The sequence below is a fragment of the Lepisma saccharinum genome, chromosome 13, assembly GCF_977018435.1.
Source record: "Lepisma saccharinum chromosome 13, izLepSacc3.1, whole genome shotgun sequence".
Classification (NCBI taxonomy): domain Eukaryota; kingdom Metazoa; phylum Arthropoda; class Insecta; order Zygentoma; family Lepismatidae; genus Lepisma; species Lepisma saccharinum.
Genome location: NC_139241.1, coordinates 37,834,583 through 37,842,313, shown reverse-complemented (window position 1 = coordinate 37,842,313; position 7,731 = coordinate 37,834,583). Strand labels below are relative to the sequence as shown.

Sequence of the window (7,731 nt, the reverse complement as noted above, 5' to 3'; positions counted from 1 at the left end):
TGAAATTATAAACTATTAACTTTATTGTTATGTGTCAGAATACAATTTATATATATATATATATATATATTACGAAAGAATTAACAATTTAATCAAAACTCAAAGTTGCCCTCTTGAACACATGCCAAACAGAAGCGCATGCGATCGAAGGCCTCCATGCCAAATTGGGTTGCGACAACAGTTGCCAGGTCCTCAGAATCGATAGATCTTATCCAACAAGACTTCTGAGTACAGCCATCGGCATCTGCGAAAGAAGTATATATAGTACCTGAAAAGTACAATGTCTTCACTAAACACTGTTTCAAGTACTCTCAGTCTACAGATCCTGAGGTGATTAATCTACTGGTAACATCAGCAAAGTGCAACTTTGGTAAATATCAGATTACGAAAATCGAAACGCCATGATCTAGGGATGGACTGTGTGAAATAGTAAGGCTTGTTCTAGGTTCCAATTCAGAATTCCTTTGGAGAAAAATATTCATGTTGAACACTTAAATGTACCTTTTTGTATTCTTAATGACAACATGCGTGTTTAATGGCACACTATATTGTACAATGGGGCATAAGTATTGCTTGACAATTTGTCCACGACTATATTAATTGATTTTTCTCTTGCTTCCCTCGTGTATTAGGCTGCGAAAGTTGTCCGCAGTTGGTTTGGCGTGTAGTTTCAACTTCTGAAGCTCTCGTTGCTTAAAAGAAAGAGAATGAACATGGTAGTCGACAATTTGCTTGGAAATACTTATGCACCCCACTGTATTTGGTTCTTAAACTCAATTACTACGCATATCGAATTTATTACTTACCTTATGCAACACTACAGCCATTGTGAATTTACGACTTCCTCCACTAGAGGGTACCACCAATCTAACCATCTCTCGCGTTCTCATTCTAGCCTTATATAGAAGATGCATAAGTATTACGAAGCAAATTGTCCACTACCATGTTTATTCTCTTTGTTTCACGCAGTGAGAGCTTCAAGCCTTAGAACAATGTGCCAACAAGCTGATGACAACCTCTATTACGTACAATCAATTTCTTAAAAACAAATAGTATGAAAAAATGATTGAAAATATTCATGGACAATTTGCTCAGCAATACTTGTGCATCTCATGTGTCCATATGCTCCTGTTCCCGTCCGTCGATAGGAGTCTATAACAATTTACATTGTTATCAACCTATCCGTAACACATAATGTAGATATATGGGGGGGGGGGGTAGAAAATTGTAAGATAGAAGTTAAAAAAAATTATCTCGTATATTTAGGAAACTTCAGATGTTACAAAAGTAAAAATTCATTGTGCAATGAAATCGCATACAAATTATAATTAATTATGAATATGATATGAACTATCATCCCTATTCTGGACCCACTTCAAAATTATATATATATTATGCTATGTTTTATTTTATTCTGAAGCTTAGAAAACCTTAAAAATCTTATTTTTACTCTTTTTAGATAGGCTTTGTATGTTATAGCTGTTAATAAAATATTGAATCACAAGCACGTGCATTCCTGACAGCAAGACCAGCAGTGCTGATCCATAGCATTACAGTTACAAAATACTATTTATTACTTTGATTTTTTTTTTGTATTTATTTCCTATTACCTCAAAATAACAAACATTTTCTTTTCCCAGTCCTTTCGTTTTTGAAGTAGAAACACTTAGCACCATCTTGTGGCCTTCTGACGAAACATCTGTGTATTTCCATAGCCCCACGTTACCAGTCAGTTCGTATGTGATTGCAAGATCTTGCAATTTCTGCTGCTACTCTCCAAATGGCGTTGATATCCGACCGGTCTGTTCCTACCAAGACGCTTTTAAAGCATGATTGAGAAGATTGTGACTTTATTATATCGGTGCTTCAAACACTGTCATTGAAGAAGCAATGAATTTCAACGCAATTAGAATGAAGAATCTGAAGATAAGTTCCCTTACACCTTCAAAATAACCATTTTTCGTGGAACAAAACAAGACATTGCACTTTCTGAAAACCGGTAATATTTATTTTCTGATTTTATTTGAGCTCGTAGGAATGCAGCTATCTTTCCTTGCTTTTAGCTGGATTTGTAGCGAACAAAATGTTCTTTCATGATTGGCTTTAAAAACACTCTGGGTAACAGAGGAACAACATTTTCGACGAATGGTCCACGAATCAACAAAAAAACGGAACGATAGATTATCATTCGATTTTTCTCTTACTTTTATAAATTAGGTCTATACGTGCCGAACTACAGGATAAGGTAGACATTTGTGCCTTGCATTTGAAGCAACGCATGATTTCTATAATTTTGTTCGCTACAAATCCAGCTACAAACAAGGGAAGATAGATATGCTGAGGAGCTCACATAATAGCAAAAAATAAATAAATAACACAAAATTTAAACGTAAGAGAGTGATTGATTTATGCGATAAATAACAAAACAAAAATATTTTATTTGTACACAAAATGACACATTAATGTCTCCAGCGAGGGCAACGAGAGGAAAATGAGTCGGGAAAAATGTATCTTGGTTCGTTATGCTTTTACGTGAAAAGTAAAAATAAATGTTATTACCTTTTCAAATAACTCAAAATAAAGCACAATATAGAAGTACACATTTATTACCCCCTCTGGGTAATCGTCAGAAAAAATATGTTATTTGTCCGGCTAGAAAATAATTCTCCCTGGGGAAAAATAGTTTCGTTTGCATGAAGGTACGTACCATAGAGTATGCAGTTAGGGCGTCAGTCATTCTCGAGCTCGGAACATAATGGGAGTGATGTGATCAGCGGGCGAATTTACTCACCCAAGGCTTCCCTTAGGCACCCCCTGATGTGAAAGTGGGTGAGTCACAGACCCCTTATGCAGGAACACCGATAGAAAACTTTTCCCGATATGACCACTCAAGGAATCGAACCGGGTCTCCCGCGTGGTAGTCTGAAGCCCCAACGACTGAACCACCGCGCATCCTTCTTTCTTAATTAGTATATTCGAAATTCAAGGCAAGGCGAAACTTTTCAGCCAGCACAGAGAAAGGTATTTGTGACGACGAAAGCTCCGAGGCTGGAAGGATCATAGGAGGCAATGGTTTATCGCCCAACAAACCGGGCCCAGAGGAAAGAGGGACCAGATGACCTTGAACCATGAAATAACACAGTTCATCCGTGACTTTTGTCTACTTACAACACAAAATGAGAATCGGGATAGCACCATCTACAGGACGCCAAAGGAACCTCCTTTCAGAGTTGTATGGAGAAAATTAGCCTTTGAGGTTTGGTGCTACAACAATGAAACTTATCTCTAAAGAAAGGTAATTTTGTCTGTAATAATTAATCTAAAATCTATTTTTTTTTACATGTGACACCAAGGAATGTTGTCCACAATGTTATTGCAAGTTGCGCATAGGTATGCAAAGCGGTCATAATGGAAAATTCACCAAAATTGGAAGCAAATTTGATAGTGGTGTATTTTTAGCACTGTTTTCTTCAGAATATTTACCGCAAGTTCGTATTTATAAAATGTCTTTACAATTATTGAAATTCCTGATGGTTCTTCGGCTTACAGAAACCGAAAGAAATAGCTACGTACATACAAGGAAGCTACTGTTCTTTCTCTTTCATATATAATAACAACTTTTACAGTTGGAGCAGTTGAAAGTGTACTAAACATTTACATTTAAAAAATATGCTTAGGTTATATTTTATTATTTTCTTAAGACTACACAAATAGAAACAAAAGATTATTACATGCACTTGAACGTTTGCATACTTTCACAAAGTTTTGTGATGAAAAAATATTTAATATAATCCTCTGCTACCATCTATGGGCCAAATTATAAGTTAGAGAACTTTTCAATCTAAATTTACTATTGTGTTTCTTTAAACATCAAATACATCTTCAATTGAAATAGTGTAAGGCGTTAGTTCATATCAACCAGACTGTCTTCATGGCAGATTTGACTATTCTCGATTCACTATAAGAACGAAGTTGATATAAACAACATCACGTAACTTCTGAGAAATAGTTATTTTATTTTTAGTTGTATTGTTATTTTGCGCATGAATATATATAGACCTTAGCTGTACAGTTCATAATATAAGGGCCGGCCTGCGAATTTTCTTTTTCCAGTCAACCTATGAATGCGGTTTCATTTCTTGCTCTCTGATTGGCAGTTAGAAAGTTACGGTGCTGTGATTGTGAGAATGTGTTATTTCCTATTTTAGCGCAAATTTGCTGCTTTGTAATCTAATCTAACCTTACCTTACCTAACCTAACCTAACGTACAGCGCAAACAAAATATTCTCACAATCACAGCACCGTAACTTTCCAACAGCCAATCAGAGAGCAAGAAATGAAACCGCATTCACAAGTTGACTGGAAAAAGAAAATGCGCGGCCGGCCTACGTGTCGGAGTGGTTTGCACATCGCGCTACGACGCCAGAGGTCCCGGGTTCGAATCCCGGCCTGGGCATGGGTGCTCTTTGTGAGTGTCCATTCATCAATTTCATCATGTGATCACTCATCCCTTTCTTCGCAAATTAGCCAAAACTGGCCCAAAAAGCGAAGTAAAATTAAGCAAATCAATCAATCAAACATTATATACGGCTCTATAATTTCAACATGGCAGCTACGTTCAATGGTATGGATTCTCCACGTGCACTATATTCCAACTCGCAAAGATTCTTGCAGAGCTGTCATTCGACCAACCAATAGGGTTGTTTACAGTGACTTCGTTCTTACAAGGAACGGAAAATAGTAAAGCTTCGATTCAGATTATCTAAGGAACACTACGCTCTATCACAAGAAATGCAGAAAAATTGTTTGTTCCAGCGCATTTTTGAATTACAATAATCCAACAAAATTAGAGATTTGTATTTAAAAGTAAATGTTTTTTGCAGACAAACTCTCTCAAATCAAGAAGACTTACTGTCGGATTAAAAAATTATAGATATTCGAATTTGGACTCCAATTACAAATTAACCAGTAGACCTACTAATTTACATGAAAATTTAGCTTATTCAATTCTGCGTTTATCTATGCTAACCAATTATAACAAGACCTTTTATTTTAATTTTTATTTTACATTTGCAAAAGTTTGCTCATTTTCAAATTCTATAAATCAAAAACGGCTTGTCCGAGCGTGATGAAATTTTAGTATGGTGCAGGCAGGAAGGTTTAAAACATAATTCTTAATTTTCAGGTTTTTAAAATTTGTCAAATAACCGTTATCCTCAATTTTGCGAAAAAAACTTTTTCTTATTGTAGATTAGGCACACACAGGAGATATAGGTACTAGAAATGGCAATGTATGCCAGAGACCCGGGTTCTTCTAGTCCTGCATTTTTCGCTGAAAATTTCTACGTATTTTTTTCTTAGTAGGGTAAACCTGCATAATATCGGATCCTTTTTTAAATCACCATAATTAACCCACGAAAATGAACAGAAATGCGTAATTTTTGGTAATATGAACTATTGGAATCTTACCTTTTGCCTTGTTATGTGTTTATCTCCCTTATTGTTCAATTCTTTGTTGTTCAGTACAAAAATTAAAAACAATGCAAATTTGAGGAATGGAAAAAAGCCGTCCGAATATCGGATAGTGGGTATGCCTAATATCGGATAGGAATTTAACATTATACAGGGTGTCATTTTAATGGCGCCCACGGACCACGGAAACGTATAGAGGACATCAAAACAAACCACTTTTCTTAGTAACGTTTTTCTCGTTGCAGCATCGTTTCGGCGCTACAGTCGTTCAAAAAAGCCCGTTTTGCCGCCTGAATGCTGGCAACCACACACAACATTTGATTGCATTTGTGACGTCATATCCCGTCGTGAAGCGATGCGTTCCAGGGTTGTCAGGAATATGCATATTCTGTGAAAAATGACATAGCTTAATTCAGCCACATTATGTACCGTACAACAAAATGAGAAAACACGTTCTGTAACCTAACAGGAAGTAAACAAACGATACGAAAAATGGTAGAAAGAAAATAGAATTCAAGTGTCTCAGCTTATATGTCAAATATTTGCAAATCTAGTTACCAAGTTGGCATCTACAACTTAGTCTATCTACTTCGTCCTTCTGATACTAGTTGTCTGTGACACACTGATCAGATGACAAAATAGAAATGAAAGAACTCAGAATTCCAAAGGTAAGCAACACATAATATAATGTATATTCAGGGCATTATGAGGCAAGCGGCAAGAATGGTTGAAAATACAGGGATATAAGTAGTAGTAATACAAGCTCTCCGACGACCGTGTTTATCTATGAACCGGATACACATGTAATAGTTTGCAGCTGTAAACAGGACAGTATATTCGCTACTGATTCATCATTAGATTGTTACTGTGGTTGTACGTGTTTTAGCCGTAATGTAAGATCGTGAACCTCGGATACTTCCGTTATCAGCACAAAAGTACCTCAAGGGATCTGGACTCAAACCTGTAAATATCAACCTTGCAACGAGATTTGCAAATATTTGACATGTAGATGGGCGTAAACAGCCACATGTAAGTTGTAAGTCAAATAAAATTTATTGTTGTTGATATTTGACATGTACGCTGAGACAAAATCCGATATTGACACTTCATTTTGAATAAGTTCTTTACAATTTCTCATATACTTGGTTCACTTCCCCCTTCCCCTGAGATGACTGCTGATCTTCTGGCTGGTAGGCTATGATGTTCGGTCTACTGGAGGCGTTTCTCGCTTCGTTTTACAGCTAATAATGTGGTTGGTAGTTTGTCCTTTTTAAGGTAATTTGTGTGTTCCTTGCAACCCTACCGTGCGCAGTTTCGCCGCGGGAAATGACGTCACAGATACGATCAAATGTTGGGTTGGGTTGCCAGCATCCAGGCGGCAAAACGGTATTTTTTGAACGGCTATAGCGTCGAATCGACGCACCAACGAGAAAAATGTTACTGAGAAAAGTTGTTTGTTTTGATCTCCTCTATACGAATCTGTGGTCCGTGGGCGCCATTAAAATGACACCCTGTATAATATATATATTAACATTATATGTGATATAAAATTACATCTCATGATAGAAGCAACCTATTATTTATTTTGCTGGAGGTTTGCAAATGTTCAAAAATAAAAAGGATCACAAAAGTATGATTAGTACAAAAGTATGTTTAGTACAAAAGTATGATTACTACAAAAGAACATTGAATGACTTGTTATGCTTTACAGAAATCACATACATATGTCTCCCAATTGTCACTAGCAGCACATAATTCATGTGCCCACTGAAGGATATCGATTATCTGATATTTAGCAGGCCTCCCTATCCGATATTAGGCCGAACGCGACCTCGTAGGATATATAACCTTAATATCAAACAAAGACATTTACCCGAATAGGGCTAGCATTTCAACATACTCTATTGTTCCATCTTTCTATGAAATAGAAGTAAGCTATAGTTTCTCCTTCCCTTCAATGTGAAAACCTTTGATGATGAAATGCTTCCAAAAACTTAGAAACCGAAAATTTCTTTTTTCCTCGTTCGTGCAGCGTTCCCACTCACAATGGAGCAATGGCGGCAATCGAGGGACATAGTTCAGTGAATTGCTACAGATGGCAGCACCCAAGATCCGAGAAACGAGGGTATCCGATATTGGGAGAGTATCCGATCAGTCCATTATTCTCATTAGTCAGAATTTGCAAATACGGGCTATGAAAGCCATAAATCTAAGATAAAGATACACATTCGAAAATGTGATCTTAAAACATATAACTTA

The 7,731-nt window shown here is 36.6% G+C and overlaps 1 long non-coding RNA gene across 3 annotated transcripts in view; it reads right to left on the bottom strand.

The window, feature by feature from the left end:
* Positions 1-7,731, bottom strand: part of LOC145996920 (uncharacterized) — a 32,295-nt gene continuing 24,564 nt past the window's right edge. For 2 of the 3 annotated variants that reach the window (XR_014442830.1, XR_014442829.1), the window contains exon 4: positions 1-268. This is a non-coding gene — a long non-coding RNA (uncharacterized LOC145996920). The remainder of the gene's footprint in view (positions 269-7,731) is intronic. The other variant, XR_014442831.1, reaches the window with a different exon arrangement.